Source organism: Papio anubis, chromosome X (assembly GCF_008728515.1).
Source record: "Papio anubis isolate 15944 chromosome X, Panubis1.0, whole genome shotgun sequence".
Classification (NCBI taxonomy): domain Eukaryota; kingdom Metazoa; phylum Chordata; class Mammalia; order Primates; family Cercopithecidae; genus Papio; species Papio anubis.
Genome location: NC_044996.1, coordinates 23,855,739 through 23,874,591, shown reverse-complemented (window position 1 = coordinate 23,874,591; position 18,853 = coordinate 23,855,739). Strand labels below are relative to the sequence as shown.

The 18,853-nt window shown below is 38.5% G+C and overlaps 1 long non-coding RNA gene across 1 annotated transcript; it reads left to right on the top strand.

Annotated features, from left to right (window-relative positions):
* The first annotated feature begins 455 nt into the window (after positions 1–455).
* On the top strand, positions 456–14,691 carry LOC116271813. The gene is made up of 3 exons (XR_004180572.1): positions 456–2,472; positions 9,257–9,383; positions 12,957–14,691. It is a non-coding gene; the product is annotated as an uncharacterized LOC116271813 (long non-coding RNA).
* The last annotated feature ends 4,162 nt before the right edge of the window (positions 14,692–18,853 follow it).

Here is an 18,853-nt window from a genome sequence, read left to right as displayed (position 1 = left end):
ATGATTTCATCAGTCAGTCTCATGACTTACTGAAGTCTCATCATGAAAGTTCTGGGTCTTCTGTACTGAAGTCCAATAAACTTATCTGAGATAAAACTTGAGTGACTATTTTTTCTGAATGTGTACATGATAATACAGTGGTATATGTTGTACACATCTATCTTCAGAATATTTATTTACTAATATCATAGTGAACTCTCTTTACCAAATCGTCAGCATTGAGTTTTGAATATGATTTTTTTTTTTTTTTTTTTTTTTAAGACAGAGTCTCCTGTCACCCTGGCTGGAGTGCAGTGGTGCCTTCTCGACTCACCACAGCCTCTGCCTTCTGGACTCAAGCAATCCTCCCACCTCAGCCTCCCAGACTAGCTGGGACCACAGATATGCACCACCACGTCCGGTTAATTTTTGTGTTTTTAGTAGAGACAGGTCTTTCGCCATGTTGCCAAGGCTGGTCTCGAACTCCTGGCCTCAAGCCATCCACCCACCTTGGCCTCCCAAAGTGCTAGGATTGCAGGCGTGAGCCACGGCACCCAGCCTTGAATATGATTTAAAAGGCAGTTTTGGTATGACATCTGGATGAATTTGGAAATCAGAAACTTCAGCCAGGATAATTTTAGTTACCCTCTCAGCCAATGTCTTTGTGTCACTGAGAAAATCTTTATCAGGTAGTTAGTTGTTCCTGTTCATATCCTTGTAAAACTTTGTTATTTACCACATCAGAAATTTTGACAATTACATATCTACTGGGGGCAAACACAATTGTTCCTTAGTATTTTCTAGGATGCTAACCTGGACTTTTGAAAATTCTTCTGTTATCAAATATATTATTACTTCAGCTGTCTCCAAAAGTTCTTTTTCTGAATCTCTTACTTATTTTGTTTGCACAATGCCTAACACTCTATGGAACATTTTGCTTAAAACTCCAGAGATCATGTCTTCCAAGAAGTCTGAGAAGTAAACACCAGTAGAAAAACTGTTGCCTTCTTGCCTCATCAAAATATGTATATTATGAAGGAAGTAATAAATTTCCATATACAAATGGATAAAGATGTTGACAGATATTTCTAATGATAAAATCTGCCATTCTATCAATAGAAACATTGTTACTGCTTGTGATATCATGTTCAGCTGCTTCCTGAGACCCAGAGTTTTACAAAATATTTCTAAATACTGAATCAATGAGATGCTGAGCATCATCCTCTGAATAAACAGAGTTGGTTTCTTCTCCATCTTTTGAAACTCTAATTCCATATTGGAAAATTTTCATCTTAGTATCACTAATTAGTTTTGGAGATTTCATTGAAATTTATTCCTGATCTGGAATATCACTGCATAGAAGCAAGCTACATGCAGAAGAAAATATTCTGGATAACAGTGCTTTGATTATGTCTTCTAAAAATGTGTATGGCAGTAAAGGTGTTATACAGAGATAAATGCTGCCTTGACTTCGTGGATTTACTAATGGCACTAAAGATGTTCTGAATAATATTCTCTGTTGCTAAAGTAGCATAGGAAGCTGACAAATCCCCAGAAAACAGTTGATGAAAAAGATAAACACAAATAGCTGCCACAATTAAATTGGTAATATCTTCTGCAAAAATATTACTGTCTTTTTGGTAATACCTTCTGCAAAAATGTCACTGTATTTTTGGTAACATCTTATGCAAAAATATCGCTGTCTTTGAGTTCTTTATTATCAACCTCAAGGGCCAGCCCATGCTGTTTCAGAACATTCTTATAAGCTGAATTGATAGGTTCATCCACAGTGTCTGTATCTACAGTGGGAGAGGATTGCTCTTGGTAATCACAAAAGATGCAAATTTTAGCTTTGTTGAAATTGTTATTTATTGAATTTACTATTTTTGGATCATTTTATCCAGTTCATGCTCAGTGTTATAGCTCAGGTTGAAGACCTTTGATAAAAGCCTTACAACACTTTTTCCTACAAATGTGTGAGGGTAAAAACCTATAGCCAGTGGTGATGGGGTCTTCTGGGGTCTGCGTGACTCTGTGACTTCACTGAGAGCCTCTTTAACCAAATTGGATATTTCATCCAATGGAGCCTTTGGACAAGGTAAGCCCTCTCCACACAAAAAAGATTGAATGATTTTCAATAATCTTGACTAGTAAGACTGGCTGTCCGGTCAACCATAATTTGGCTTTGGCCTACTGTAACTTTTCTGTATTGACACAAGAGAGCCAAACATCTGCAAAATATTATCATAAACAGATTCCACTATATTTTGGAAGTTTTTTTCTATACATAGATACTGACGATCATATTTAGTAAGCCAAACCTTATGCTTTGAAAATGGCTAACATAACTTTATTTATTAAACAGGTGGATTTATCATTAAAATCTGAAGTCATTAAATAGTTCCTTCCCAAGCATGAAGTCTTGCTGGATAGAGAAATGAGTGGAGATAATAGCCTCCTGATGACATCTTCTAAAATGAGTGTGATAACATGGTAATGTAGCATGTTGAATGTTGAACTTGGTAATTAAGTTATTTCAGGTTATTCTGAAATTTCTGCAGTATATTTTCAGCTTTGGGAGAGTAATATGAATTAGGCATGAACCTTTCTACAAAACACAATGGGAGTTGCTAGTCTAAAATCTCTATCAATATGCCATTAGTTATCTGCTCTGCTACTGGGATGACAGTGTGTGCCACATGATTACCACAAGTCACTTGCAATTTATATTCCCATAAAGCATCGTTATAAACTGAGTCAACAATCTTATGAGCTTTTTTTTTTTTTTTTTTGAGACCAAGGCTTACTCTGTCACCCTGGTTAGAGTGCAGTGAGTGGCGCGATCTCAGCTCACTGCAACCTCCACCTCCCAGGTTCAAGCGATTCTCCTGCCTCAGCCTCCTGAGTAGATGGGACTACAGGCACACACCACCATGCTCAGCCAATTTTTGTATTTTTAGTAGAGATGGGGTTTCACCATGTTGGCCAGGCTGTAGACTAGTTGGAAACATATCATTTCTTCAACACCCAATAAAACAGTGACTTAAGCATTATTAAACTCTCTTACCATGGAGTAAACACCTAATATACTCACCTCATTGAACTGGGCCTCAGTGATACTTATATTTTTCCCCAAAATGAAGTATAGAGATTAAGAAAAATGCCTACAATTATTTCCTCCAAAAACGTGGCAGAGTAAACTCCTGTGTTCATGCCTCCTAGATGTTGCATGCTATGAATGGCTGCTACATTTATTGCTTTTTTCCTGGTCTCCAAAGAGGAGGTAGACAAGAGGGTTTTCTTGGAAGTTGCTTACCAAATGGGGCTTCTATTTTGGAACAGATAGCTCTGAGAGTATCCAATGCCGCCTTCAAAGGCTTGCTGTCATAACTCATGAAACTTATAGAGCCTTTTCCCTATCTTGATTCTTTTAATTCTGGACTTTTTGCTTTTGGGAAATTAGAAAGTCTCCTTTTCCTATATGCAAAGAATGCAAAGGATGGACATCTTAGAGGTTGCTGGACATGGTGTGACTGTTTTTCCGTTAAGGATTTTATGAAACTATGGGAAATAAAACTAATCATGTATTCTTGATTGATTTCCTCCAGATTTTCCAAAAGTTCTTGTATTAGGTCATTTTTGCATTGCTGTAAAGAAATACTTGAGGCTGATTAATTTACAAAGAAAAGAGTTTTGGTTGGCTTATGTTTCGGCAGACAGTACAAGAATGGTGTCAGCATCTGCTTCTGGGGAGGGCTTCAGAATGCTTACAATCTTGATGGAAGGCAAAGGGGGAACAGGCATCTTACATGGGGAGAGCATGAACAAGAGAGAGGGGGAGATGCCATACACTTTTAACAGATCTTGTGAGAACTCTCTCGCTAACCTGAGGACAACACTAAGCTATTCATGAGTGATCCTCCCCCATGATCTAAACACCTCCCACCAGGCCCCGCCTCCAAAATTGATTCATTGTTTTCCTGCAATAACCAAATCCTTCTTCCTCTATATTTTGAAGTACGTTGAACAGTTGACATTCTGCTGACATTTCATCAGAAAGAGGGTTATTTGTAAGAGAGTCGTTGGTTGTGCATTCTCATAAAAGCATTCTAATAAGCTTCTTGCACGCAAATTTCAGATGAAAAACTGATTTAGGGGAGAGCCCTAGATTATTTCTAGGTATGCAATGACTTTGCTGATTACTTGGAGACCGGAACATTTTCATTGCTATTTTACCAGAATCCATGTCCCAATTTGGGCATTCATCTGGCAAAACCAAATTTAAAACAATATTTAAATTTTTATTGACTACTTTAGATTCGGTTTTTTAGGCTACCAACCAGAGTGCCTAAATTACATGCCAGAGAATTTAGTTTATTTTTCTGCATGAGTTTATCAATTTGGGCAATAGGAGCTGATTTCCAGTCTCTGGAGTCTGCTTGTCTTTTTATAGTTTTGCTTTTGTTGCAGTTGGCCAAATTAGGGCTTCTAGGCAAAGGAAGTGATCTGTTTCTTCCATTGCCGTAAGTCTGATGATTTATTCCTATTTCTTTGGACAGAACATGGATGACTCCTATTAAGAGTTCCCGAAGGAGATCATCAAAGTCACAGTCACAGCCACTCTTGGGCAGTAAATATATTTTGTTTTTACAGAAACCATTTATTGGGTAATGTCTGCTTTTAAAATGTCACTATTAAACAGGATTCAAATACTGATTTCGGAAATGCTTAAAGCAAGTTCTCTGATAGAAATTGACTGACTCTCCAACACGTTGGAATGAACTAAAATAACCTTGTTAAAAGCTGCATCTTGACTTTCCAGTGTTTTTTGTTTTGACCCACTGTCTTTGGTACAGTCAGACATTCTGGAAATTATACAGGAAATAAACAATTCAGTGATATGTTCACAGAATCAGATAAAGGAAGAATTGATGTTTATGCTTTGTGGAGGCTGTTTTGATTCATATTTTTTTCCTTAACAGTGTGGAAACAATAGATACTTTTTCATTATGAGGACCTTAAAACAGAAAACATTGCTATTTTTTTTAAACATGCATTCAGGAAAAATATTGACCATTCAAAATACTGACAACATTTTGTATGTGAATTTCATCTTGGGTGCACCTCACTCAAGAAATAGGAAAACCTAGTTGAGAAAGGAACTGGGTTCTCTTCATGTCTCTATTTCCTATCTATGGAATCCCACTTCAGCAAGGAAGTTAAGAAGGTAGCCCAGCAGAACTCACATCTCTAAGTGCTGGTTTCTTCCTTGAATAGCTATGTTGCTTTAAGAAGCTGGAAATCCTAGGGCAGAGAAATAATTTCTAGTTTTACTGTTGCAATGCCCTAGTAGGATTCTAGTGATCTCTAAAGGTCTCATATAATTCTTGAAAAAATTTTCAGCTATTCAGCTAATTATACAATTTAGTATATATTAAATTGAACTGAATGAAATTGCTAATGTTCAACAGTTTTTGACATACAAAAATGGCTGTTTCTTATGGTTCACTCCAATACATGTATGTAAGCATTCACAGAAAGGGAGTGCAAATAGAGTCTTTGTAAGCATGGACTTAAAGTATAACCACATCAAACCAATCCGGTTCAACTTTTATGTATAAAGATGTGAGTTGTTTTTCAGTTATCATGGGTCCCCCAGGTTGAAGGTCACATAACCTGAGCGTGCCCAGATGAATCACCTGTGTAACCACAGGGGGAACTGAAGTACTTGGACAGAAGAGTGGGGACAGAATTAGAAGTGAACACCACATGGCAGGATCCAGGATCCAATCAGATTGAGCTATGGCATCACCCCATGGCAGGATCCAGTCAGATCACGCCTCCAAGCTCCAACATATTGCAAGATCCGATCATATCACACCTCATTACCCTATGCTTATAATGCCTCCATCCCCACCCTCAGCCCCCAGCTTGGGGAGACAGATTTATGGATTTCTTACTACCTCCTTGCCAGTCAACTCAGAATAAAGCTGATTTATTTTTTCTTAAAAGCTAGGGCCAAGGTATTGATCTCTATGTATATTGGGCAGCAAGCCCATTTATTACTAGGTAACAAAAGTATTATAGCTAAAAAGAATTTGTCAGATGCCAGAACATGAGCAGAACAAGAAATTTAATTCCACTGTTCTTACAAACTGTCAATAATAATGCTAACAACTTAACTATATACTTCAAAAAACTTGAATCATTACTTTGCCATCAATTACCTATACATGAGGTCTGACTATGATGTAAGAAGTCTTTTGTAAAGAACCTAAAAAATCCTCTTGTAATTTCTTTTTGGAAATTGCCTTTACAGCAGTTGTATGTACCACACAAGGAAACTGATCTCATCATTTCATATTCACACCTCATGCCCAACCTAAATCTTCTGCTTTAAACTATGCCTATTTAGGGTGTGTTGGCTCATGCCTGTAATCCTAGCACTTTGGAAGGCCGAGACAGGTGGATCACCTGAGGTCAGGAGTTTGAGACCAGCCTGACCAATATGGTGAAACCCCATCTCTACTAAAAATACAAAAATTAGCTAGGCATGGTGGCAGGTGCCTGTAATCCCAGCTACTTGGGAGGCTGAGGCAGGAGAATTGCTTGAATCTGGGAGGCGGAGGTTGCAGTGAGCCAAGATGGCGCCACTGCACTCCAGCCTGGGTGACAGAGTGAGACTCTGTCTCAAATATATATATATATACCCATTTAATCTTATCTGTGGAAAAGGAAAACTGAACAACATCTCTCCAAATAAAAATTATGTAAATGCAACACATTTTATTCTTTAGGATACTGACCAGTTGAAAAACACAAAACTATTATCGATAAACAGCCACTTCAAATCCAAGGCTGTTTTCAGAGAAGCAGAAAATACAGCTTCTTGAGGTGAGGGTAAAAACAAAATTCCTAAAATTATCATTGATTTTTCTTCTAAAGTTATACCAACTTTTTATAAATCATCTTTCACTTACCTCTGGTTTCAAAGTTCTTAAAATTTGTGACCATAGATGTAGCAACATATCTTGCTACTAGATGGATTTCATTTGGTCCCAGTTTCTGTTCCATAAAAGCAATGACTTGAACCTCTTCAAAAGTTGCATTTTTTTTTTTAACCTTGGGGACTTGCTTTTCCACTTTTTCAATAAAGTTAAATCTCCACTTGCTTCAAGGTTGGGTTTTCTTTTCTTCTGACTTTATAGCTGATTATTTTTCCAAATATTTTAAGCATGCTTTTCCCCATCCTTTTGTTCTTCAGACATCACAGACAAAACCTTTTCCTTTGATACCAAAAAAGGCTTCCTTGTCTCCATACTTTCATTAGTGTGTGTGGGTGAACCTGGAAGACCATAACTCAACAACATAGTGTTGATGATATTTTCTGCAGCTAAACATATTTTGAGTGGAGGAATGGTTGTCTGTATTTGGTTTGAGTGAAGTACTCTTTGATTTTCACCTCCTTCCATTCCCCTGAAGGACATGGCGTGCTCTAGTGCTGATTGTGCAGAGACACCGGATTTTTGAGATAGTTTCTGCAAAAGACTGACTTTAGGGAGATGGCTGTTTCTTCTTATAGCTTGATCAAAATTCCTAATGTCTTAGACATCACTTCTACAATATGATGGTTTAAGCTCTAATTCAAGTCTTTCCATTGCACTGGTGGTTTTAGTTGTATCTCTTGCAGAATATCTGACATATGAAGGTAGATTTGAGGAAGCCCTGTCTTTTCTTTTCATATCTTCCTCTGAATAAAAACCAAGCCAGTGATTTGTAAAGGATCATCCCTGCTGATAACTCCTTTTAACTTTGAAGTGAGCATTTCCATTCTGTTTGTGAATTCAGCCCAATTAACAGTGTAAGCGCTTTCATTTCCTTGAGGCAGATTTTCCTTTGGATAGGTTTTGATCAATGACTCATAGAAACGAGTACACTGCTCTATAAATGTTCTGATGATCTGATTTGTTATAGTGTTTTTTTCAAATGCGCTAATTGAAGGTGGTTACACTTGGCATTTTACTTTGTCTATCTTGTTCTTAATTATACCAATCATGTAATGGCAGTATTAGTAAGCAATTCTGAATGGAATGAATGAAACTATTGAAGGATATCCTGTATGTTTTCCTGGGAAATTACAGTATTTGATTTAGATTCATCAGGAAACTTATGCAGTGGTTGTAATTTAGGGAATATTTTTTCATTGATGATTTTTGTTGGACAGCAAAAAGTTTTCAATAGGCATTTTCACAATTTCAGAGAAAGCATATGTAGAAACATGCTTAAACGGTATGTCTGCAAATGACTCTAAGGTGTTTATAACTCCCTGGATGATCTTTTCAGCGAGTCAGTGGCTGGAGAGCAAACAAATTTTGTCTTTTAATGTTGTTTTATGGATTGATACATTGGTGATGTTGTTTGTTCTTACCAGAGCTTGCCTTTTGCTTGAGTTTCTTCAGTATCTGTTATGAACAGCAAAGTCAAGAAGCATAACTCTAATTTTTCAAACAACATTTCAACAATTTCTTGGCCAACTATGCCAATCTGTGTTTGGAAATCCTCAGCTCTAGTAGAAGCTCTTTTAAAATTATGGTGGGTTGGGGCCGGGCGCGGTGGCTCACGCCTGTAATCCCAGCACTTGGGAGGCGGAGGTGGGTGGATCACCTGAGATTGGGACTTCGAGACCAGCCTGTCCAACATGGAGAAACCCCATCTCTACTAAAAATACAAAATTAGCCGGGCTTGGTGGTGCATGCCTGTAATCCCAGCTGCTTGGGAGGCTGAGGCAGGAGAATCGCTTGAACCCGGGAGACAGAGGTTGTGGTGAGCCATGATCATGCCATTGCACTCCAGCCTGAGCATCAAGAGCGAAACTCCGCTTCAAAAAAAAAAAAAAAAAAAAAAAAATTATGGTGGGTCGAGCAGGGTGGCTCATGCCTGTAATCCTAGCACTTTGGGAGGCCAACGTGGAAAGATCACTTAAGCCCAGGAGTTTCAGACCAGCCTAGACAACATAGTGAGACCCTATCTCTAAAACAAATTTTTAAAAATAAAATAAAATAAGATAAAATAAAATAAAATAAAATTATGGTATCTGTTTTTACAAGCCTCAAGAGGTAACAAAGTTAAAAGTGAAAGACTGCTCTAATTTTTTGCTTTTAATAAAATTTCATTCAAAACAGTCTCAGCTATCATCAATAGCTTACATTTTTCATTGTCCTTGTCACTTGATTCTGTTTACCATTATCAAACATTTGTTGAAAAATATCTTCTTTAGGAAAAATTTTCTCCAGCTGCAAAGAGACATCCTCTAAAGAAAAACGTGCTTCCGGATTTGCAAGAGAGATTGTACTTAAATTCTTCTGTGAAAGTTTGAGGTTATCTGGATGTGAGCCATTTATTGGGTGAGTCAAATTGTTCTTGCTTACATTTAATCCTTGCAAAACTATATCAACTTCACTTTGCTGTCACAAGTTGATCAGAAGGTAAAGCTTTTACATTTACTATTCTACTTTGTGTCACCATTTGAAATTCATTCACAGTTGTTTCCAGAATATTACGTACTCCATCATTGGCATACATTTTTAGTTTCATGGAGGGAAGTTTTGTTTTCACTAAGGGGTTTTTGGCATCCTCTGTTGACAGCAGGTATTGCAGCCCAATGGCAGTCTAGGACCAGCTGCCTTTTGGAGTCTTCTCTTCAGGACCTAACTGGGTTTTGCTTTTGGCCTTAACACTACTAGGCCCTAGCTGTGTTTTTTCCCGCCAAAATTAGAGCAAATAAATAGCTTTTGGTTTTGTTTCAATTTTTTAAATCTAAAACCTGGTCTAGGGGTACCCTTAGGACCAGCTTTAGAATGCATGGCCTCAGAGATCACATTTCATCAGACTGACCTTTAGGGAATAAACTCACTTCTAGATTCAGCAAAGCAAAATTTGTGATCTTTTTGAGAACATTTTGAACCAATTCGCCCACTTGTAATGGAGAAAATTGCAATAATATGGTTTCCAATGAAGTGATACTTCTAATGCCTGTGAAAGAATAAATTGGCAGCATCATATGTTCAGGAGGAAGACTTTTTTTCCTGCTTATTTAAATCCCCTAAAGTGTGATAGATTCATTGGTAATTCATCACTGTCAGATGCTTCTAATTCTCTCATGGTCTCATTATTTTCGTATAAGGATGTCACAACTATTGAGTACATTTTTCCAAAATTACTTTCGATTGTGTCACTTGTGACACTGCTTATATACAACTGCAAGAGGTGTGTGTGTGTGTGTGTGTGCGCTGTTGTTTTAATGTTAGAATCAGATGTTTTAATTTTAGAATCAGATGTAAAGTGGGAGGGTTCATTAAAAGGAAGCCAATAGTCTATGTGTTCCATTACCCTTCGATACACCTTCTTTAAAATTTCCTTAACTGCACTTAAGAAAACAGGTGGGTTTTTTTTTTTCCTGTCTAGATTATCCATTTCTAAATATTTCCTCTAAAACCCTTCTCAGGTTTTCCTCTTCTGATATGATTTGGTTTTGATATGGGTATTTTGATAAGACAGTTCAGTATTGTCTTCTTCCTTTGACCCAGTAATATTTCATTTTGTACAACCAGCTGTGTGAAGAGACTAGGGTTCTGTTTTGAGTAAAAAGTACTTTCCTTTAAAGATATTTTATAATTCAGACTCTTTAAGATATTGTTGCCAGTTTCACTTGCAATGGTGTTTTCTTGGAGTGAAATGTTGTTTGATATAAATACACCTTTTGGATTTCTAGATTCTACGTCATTTTAATAAGCATCAAAACAGTCCTGGTAATGACGTCAGCATATTCCTTAAGACTAGCTTGTAATATATGAGTTGTGGGCCCATGTTTTTCTCTGTAATTACGGATTAAATGTGTACGCTGTCATCTTGCTTACAATTTGTTTACAATTTCTGGGCTAACAAATAATTTTTCCCTAGTCTTAGAATCAAGAGTAAGTAGCAAATCTATTCTTTCTGTGGCAAAAGATTTTAACCTATTCAAAATAGCTTTAGTAATAAAGTTAGTTAGCACTTTCTGCACGTGGGTCAGGAGCAGATTGTCTGGTGTCTTGTTTCTTAAGCATAGTTGTCTGATTATCATCAGAGTAAGCTGATTTCAGCTGTACATCTGTTCCTTTTCTCAGAAATAGAAAGCTCTCCCTTTTCTTATCATCTGTTGAGTTCATAACAGGAGATTGTTGACACTCTGCTTTGGGAAATGCATCAGACAATGTCAGGGATGATCTTGCAGAAATAGAATCCTTTGCATTTATGCCAAGCATGACAGCAGAACTAAGATTTTGAGGAATGATGTTTACCATATCATTGGAAATCATAGCAGTGCATGACTTAGGAACTACAAGTGTTGAAATAGACACATTTGCATACTCAGGAATCATTCCAGAATTCGCTCCTAGTTGTCTCTCACCCATGTTATATTTAAGACAAAATGTAGCAAGTGAGAAATTATTCTTGTCCAGTGTTTTCTCACAAATGTCACTTAAGATACCCACAGTGGTATCTAGTATTTGGAACTGAGGTTTTGTTTTTTCCTTTCTTAAGACAGGGTCTTGCTCCGTCACCCAGGCTGGAGTGCAGTGGGGTGATCATGGCTACCTGCAGCCTTGAACTCCTGGGCTCAAGTTGAACTCCTGCTTCAACTTCCTTAGTAGCTGGGACTACAGGCTTACATCACCATGCCTGTCTAATTTAAAAAACTTTTTGTAGAAATGGGGTCTTGTTATGTTGCTCAGGCCAGTCTTGAACTCCTGACCTCAAGCAATCCTCCTGCCTCAGCCTCCCAAATTGTTGGGATTATAGGCATAAGCCACTGTTCCTGGCCTGATTTTTTTTCGATAATCACTTAGAAAAGCGTTTCCACAACATCTTTTAGCCAACCTAGATCAATTTCTCTGTCAGATGCCTTTTTCATACTTGCCTTTAGCAAATATGATGTCTAACACTGTAAATCTGATTTGTAATAATTTCTGACACCACAACATTATGGGTTAAGAAGGAACTTTTTATTTCTTTTTCTTTTCTTTTCTTTTCTTTTCTTTTTTTTTTTTTTTTTTGAGAAAGAGTCTTGCTCTGTCGCCCAGGCTGGAGTGCAGTGGCGCGATCTCCGCTCACTGCAAGCTCTGCCTCCTGGGTTTACGCCATTCTCCTGCCTCAGCCTCCCGAGTAGCTGGGACTACAGGCGCCTGCCACCATGCCCGGTTAATTTTTTGTATTTTTTTCAGTAGAGACGGGGTTTCACCATGTTAGCCAGGATGGTCTTGATCTCCTGACCTCGTGATCCGCCCGCCTCAGGCTCCCAAAGTGCTGGGATTACAGGCGTGAGCCACCGCGCCCGGCTATTTCTTTATCTAACTTAAGTTTGATTCATTGTAAAATCTGTCTAGCCACTTGTGTCACATATATATTTAATTTAGCGACAGTCAATTGACACACTGAGGTGGTCTTTCCTGACTTATTATGATCCACTGAACAACAGAAACATTGATCACCAGAATACGAATCTTTGGTTGATAACCATGATTGACTTAAAGCGTTGCATCCTGTTGTAAAGGTAAAGTCATTGGAACTGTGAAATTGATATGAGGAAAAAGGAGAGATTTTACTTTGGAAGCAGTAAACATTTCGAAATGTGCTAATATTGACTGAATAATATCTTCAACTACATTTCCTTTGGTTAGTTTATCAATATTGAATCTGTCCTGAAGCATATATGGATTTCTGTCCAGTAGGGTGGAATAAACAGAGGCTTTTCCTCCACTGGTATATTCAGGAAAAGAGATATTTGCTGCAGTGGTGATAGTGTTAAACTTATTTTCATTTGCATTATGTCTGTCACAGCAGTAGAATACAGTTTTTGAAATATGGTTCTAACAACATTATTTGCAACAATGATTATATCTGCTTCAAGCACTAAAGAATCCATTGTTTTATTCCAGGGATTGAACAGATGTTTGAGCATCTGGCTCACTTCCAGCATGCGGAATGTCATGTAAATGGGACTGGAGGAAAGGAAGTACATTTAACTGATCAATTAAATCATTCTTACAAATTCCAATCAAAATATTTCTTATAATGGACACAAATGGGGACCTTTTTTTGGCTCTTTGAGTTCTACTTTAATTTTTTTCAACGTTCTTTTCAATTCCTCTTGCTCAAGAGACTCTGATTTAGTTTATTCTTTTGGAGGTCTTTTCTCTCTAGCACTTTCTTCCTCTGTATCTGCAGAATCTTCTAGATATGACTCTGGTCCAGTTCCCCCAGGAAGAAAAATTTCTATAGGTTGGCCTATATCTGTAATTTTCAATGTCTCTGTTTTCTGCTTCAGTTTCATTAAACGTATGTGGAGGCATTCCATCCCAAATTAAATTGACTAGCTTCTTAAGCATTTGTTTCTCTTGTAGTGGGTTGTGTACACATTTCCAAATCTGGCAAGCTCACATTTAATTCAGTTTGAATAGCCTTCAAAATTGCACTTGATACCTTCTTTGTATGCATGTGTAAAGTGGACTGCAATAGTTCTTGATGTGTGTTAGCTCAAATGTTGGAACTTTCACTTTCCCCATCTGTCTCTCTTTTTATTTCCATTGATTATAGTACCCACAGTTATAAAATTTCTATTGGCGAACCCTTACAATTTAGCAAAAACCGTTTCAATGATATATGAACACAACTTTTCATTTATTTGGTTACTTTTATTTTGTGCTCCCTCTTTCCCTGTTTCAGGGGCAGTAGTTTTCCCCTTATTCGTAGTTGTCTTTTGACTGTCTTGTTGGATCCCCCTGGACACCATGCTGGAGATTATGTCAGAGCATCAGCTCATTTCCTCAAAAAGTGAAGCAAATGGTAAGCTGTCAGGGTCAATATACTCTGAGATAGCTTTAAATTCTGAACTTGTGAAATTGCTATCTGCCTCAGCACTACACAATCATGTAATGATATATTCTAGAATTGTATGAGAAATGAGCTGAATATCAGGCTGCAATGCAGTGGTTGTTCTTAAATTCTCATCGATCCACTGTCTGTTTGGTTCACTATCAGATGGGGAGAATGTGAATGATCTTCTATGAGCTCCGATTACATGTCATATAAAGTATCTCCAGTTCTGTCTAATACTTGTAATTTGGCACATTTGTGAACTTCCTTTTGCCTAGGAAGGCACTGAAAAGGAGAAAATGTTTGTGGATCAATGTCAACAATTCCATATGAAAATATAGACCTCAGCTTCTGTGAAGGGACTGGAACATTGTTTTTACCTGTCTTTCCACTTAACACCTCACAAATACAATTTACTAATGAACTTGCAATAATGTCATTGTTTAGCTTTGTGGCAACAGCCCAATTCCTTTCTGGTTTTAGCAAAAACTACTGTATCTATATACTTCTTGGGAGGACCTTTCTCCCTAAGATTTAGATTCTTCTCATTGTATTTCAGTTCCTTCTTGATAGCATCCAGAACAATGTTTCCCACTTTAGTTGTGTATACACTAAGTTGAGATTGAAACAAAGATTTCTTGCCAGGTGCAGGCTTCAAACTAGCAGCATGGCTTTCTGGTTTGAAGCATTTTTGCGATTTTGAACAAATACATGACTTTGGCATCTTAAAAATTTTATGAGTTTTTTTTTTCTTGTAAATTTGTTTAAGACCCTTGTAGACTCTGGATATTAGAACTTTGCCAGATGCATAGTTTGCAAAAGATTTATCCCATTCTACGGGTTGTCTGTTTACTTGGTTGATAGTTTCTTTTGCTGTGCAAGAAGCTCTTTAGCTTAATTAGATTCTATTTGCCCATTTTTGCTTTTGTTGCAAAATAAAACCCCCAAACAACCTTATAAAAAAGTGGACAAAGGATATGAACACTTTTCAAAAGAAGACATACATGCGGCCCACAATCATATGAAGAAAGGTCAATATCACTGATCATTAGAGAAATGCAAATCAAAACCACGAGGAGATACTATCTCACATCAGTCAGAATGGCTAGTATGAAGTCAAAAAATAACAGATGCTGGTGAGGTTGTGGAGAAAAACGAATGCTTATACACTGTTGGTGGGAGTGTCAACTAGTTCAACCGTTATGGATGATAGTGTGGCGATTCCTCAAAGACCTAAAGACAGAAATTCCACTCGAGCCAGCAATCTCATTACTAGGTATACACCCAAAGGATTATACATCATTTTATTATAAAAACATATGTGCACATATGTTCACTGCAGCACTATTCACAAGAGCAAAGACATGGAATCAACCTAAATGCCCATCAATGATAGACTGGATAAAGAAAATGTAGTACATATACACCATGGAATAATATGCAGCCATAAAAAGGAATGAGATCATGTCCTTTGCAAGGACATGGTTGGAGCTGGAGGCCATTATCCTTAACAAGCTAACACAGGAACAGAAAACCAAATACCACATATTCTCACTTATAAGTGGGAGCTAAATGATGAGAACACATGGGCACATAGAAGGGAACAGACACTGGGGCCTGCTTGAGGGCAGAGGGAGGAGGGAGAGGATCAGGAAAAATAACTAATGAATACTAGGCTTAATACCTGGGTGATGAAATAATCTGTACAACAAACCCCCATGACACAAGTTTACCTAGGTAACAAGCCTGCACATGTACCCCTGAACTTAATATGAAAGTTAAAAAATAAAAATGGAATTACATTTTCAAAAATTCTGTGAGTAATTTTATCATTAATATGAACTAAAGGCTCACTTTCTTCAGACTAACCAGGGATGTTTTGCAGGGTCTATACTAAGTACAGCTAAAAATTTCATCTTCTTTTTACTCTTTAATCATATTTCTAATAGCTCTTTATTTGGCACACCAGCATTATCTAGAGAAGTTTGGTGTACTAGTGGAGAAAATGAAATATTTGGTGGCATTAATGATGTGACTAGAAGCCATGTGTAATGTTTTTAATACAGCATCTGCTATTCCTGAGCTACTGCATGGATTTCTGATGCAGAGAACATGTGGTTCACACATTCTTAATGTGACAGACATTGTGGTTTTCCTAAGGTAAGAAGTAAAGCTTCTTGACCATTTTTATTGACTAAATGACCATGGGACACAGAAGATATGTCTTTGAGCACTTCTGCTAAAATACTTGTAATTATGTTTTTGGAGACTTTTTGTATTTGATGTTTTGCATCATGGCTAAAAATCCAAATGTCTTTGTTCAAACAGGACTTGTCCATGAAAAGGTTTTTAATTATTAAAAACTGGGAGGTCAGTCTTTAACCCCCCAATCACAAAATGCTACTTTGCCTTGACAAGCAGGCTTTGTAGTTGAGTTGGTGTTTCTTTTGTATTTAAGACCAGTATTTCCCCTTGTTGACCAGTGATCAGGAACCTGTTCTCGTAATTTTGCTTTTTCATCCTTGATAGGTGAAATCAGTAGATTTTCCACAACTTTGTTTATTCTTCATTATTGTCTTTGGAATAAAAGACAATGCCAGGAACATTAACAAGTTGATGATCCCCTAGATATGTTGTTCATATTCAGGGGACCATGAACTACTCTAGTGCCAGAGAGTCTGTTCTCTTCTTCAGTGCTAAAAGGACTGCTCATTCTGGAGCATCTACTCTTTTGCACATTGTTTTCATTGGTTTCTGATGTAAGTGAGTCAAGATATTGACTGCTGACAAGCAGCTGAAAGATGACCACTGTTTCTTTAGTTGCAATAAGGCTTTGATTATTACCTCTGATTTAAATATAACCTAGTATAGTGTCGATTGCTTCCTCTGTATAATGAACCAGAGAGAACCGGGACAAAATATTTGACACTCAATTTTGTATTTCTTCTTTGGCAATCAAATTGGCTGTATCAGGTTCAGTGCTAGATTTTCTTTTGCTGGCTCTTTGAAGGAACATACCTGTTGGATCTTTCATATGTTGCTGATAAGCAGGTTCCCATTAAAAATTCAGGAAACGAAGAGGACCGGTGCCCAATATGGCTGAATAGGAACAGCTCCAGACTCCAGCTCCCAGCGTGAGTGACACAGAAGACGGGTGATTTCTGCATTTTCAACTGAGGTACCGGGTTCATCTCACTGGGGAGTGCTGGACAATCGGTGCTGGTCAGCTGGTGCAGCCCAACCAGCAAGAGCTGAAGCAGGGCGAGGCATTGCCTCACCTGGGAAGCACAAGGGGGAAGGGAATCCCTTTTCCTAGCCAAGGGAAACTGAGACACACAACACCTGGAAAATCGGGTAACTCCCACCCTAATACTGCGCTTTACCAAGGGTCTTAGCAACGGCACACCAGGGGATTATATCCCACACCTGGCCTGGAGGGTCCCATGCCCACAGAGCCTACCTCATTGATAGCACAGCAATCTGAGATATAACTGCAAGGTGGCAGCGAGGCTGGGGGAGGGGCGCCCACCATTGGTGAGGCTTAAGTGGGTAAACAAAGCCACCAGGAAGCTCGAATTGGGTGAAGCCCACTGCAGCTCAAGGAGGCTGGCCTGCCTCTGTAGACTCCTCCTCTGGGGACAGGGCATAGCTAAACAAAAAGCAGCAGAAACCTCGGCAGAGGTAAATGCCCCTGTCTGATAGCTTTGAAGAGAGCAGTGGATCTCCCAGCATGGAGGTTGAGATCTGAGAACGGATAGACTGCCTGCTCAAGTGGGTCCCTGACCCCTGAGTAGCCTAACTGGGAGACATCCCCCACTAGGTGCAGACTGACACCTCACACCTCACACAGCGGGGTACACCCCTGAGATGAAGCTTCCAGAGCAAGAATCAGACAGCAACACTCGCTGTGTAGCAGTATTCTATCTTCTGCAGCCTCCACTGCGTATACACCAGCAAACAGGGTCTGGAGTGGACCTCAAGCAAACTCCAACAGACCTACAGCTGAGGGTCCCGACTGTTAGAAGGAAATCTAACAAACATAAAGGACACCCACACCAAAACCCCATCAGTACGTCACCATCATCAAAGACCAAAGGCAGATAAAACCACAAAGATGGGGAAACAGCAGTGCAGAGAAGATGGAAATTCAAAAAATCAGAGCGCATCTCCCCCTCCAAAGGAATGCAGCTGATTGCCAGCAACGGAACAAAGTTGGACACAGAATGACTTTGACAAGTTGAGAGAAGAAGGCTTCAGTCGATCAAACTTCTCAGAGCTAAAAGAGGAACTATGTAACCAGCTCAGAGAAACTAAAAACCCTGAAAAAAGAAGGGATGAATGGATAACTAGAATAATCAATGCAGGGAAGACCTTAAAAGAACTGATAGAGATGAAAACCAGAACACGAGAAATACGTGACAAATGCACAAGCTTCAGTAACCTACTCGATCAACTGGCAGAAAGAGTATCAGTGATTGAAGATCAAATGAATGAAATGAAGCGAGAAGAGAAGTGTGGAGAAAAAAGAGTAAAAAGAAATGAACAAAGCCTCCAAGAAGTATGGGATTATGTGAAAAGACCAAATCTATGTCTGATTGGTGTGCCTGAAAGTGACAGGGAAAATGGAATCAAGTTGGAAAACACTCTGCAGGATAACATCCAGGAGAACTTCCCCAACCTAGTAAGGCAGGCCAACATCCAAAATCAGGAAATACAGAGAACGCCACAATGATACTCCTCAAGAAGAGCCACAAAGATACTCCTCGAGAAGAATCTGACAACATAATTGTCAGATTCACCAAAGTTGAAATGAAGGAAAAAATGTTAAGGGCAGCCAGAGAGAAAGGTCAGGTTACACACAAAGGGAAGCCCATCAGACTAACAGCACATCTCTTTGACAGAACCTCTACAGTCGAAGAGAGTGGGGGGCTAATATTCAACATTCTGAAAGAAAAAGAAT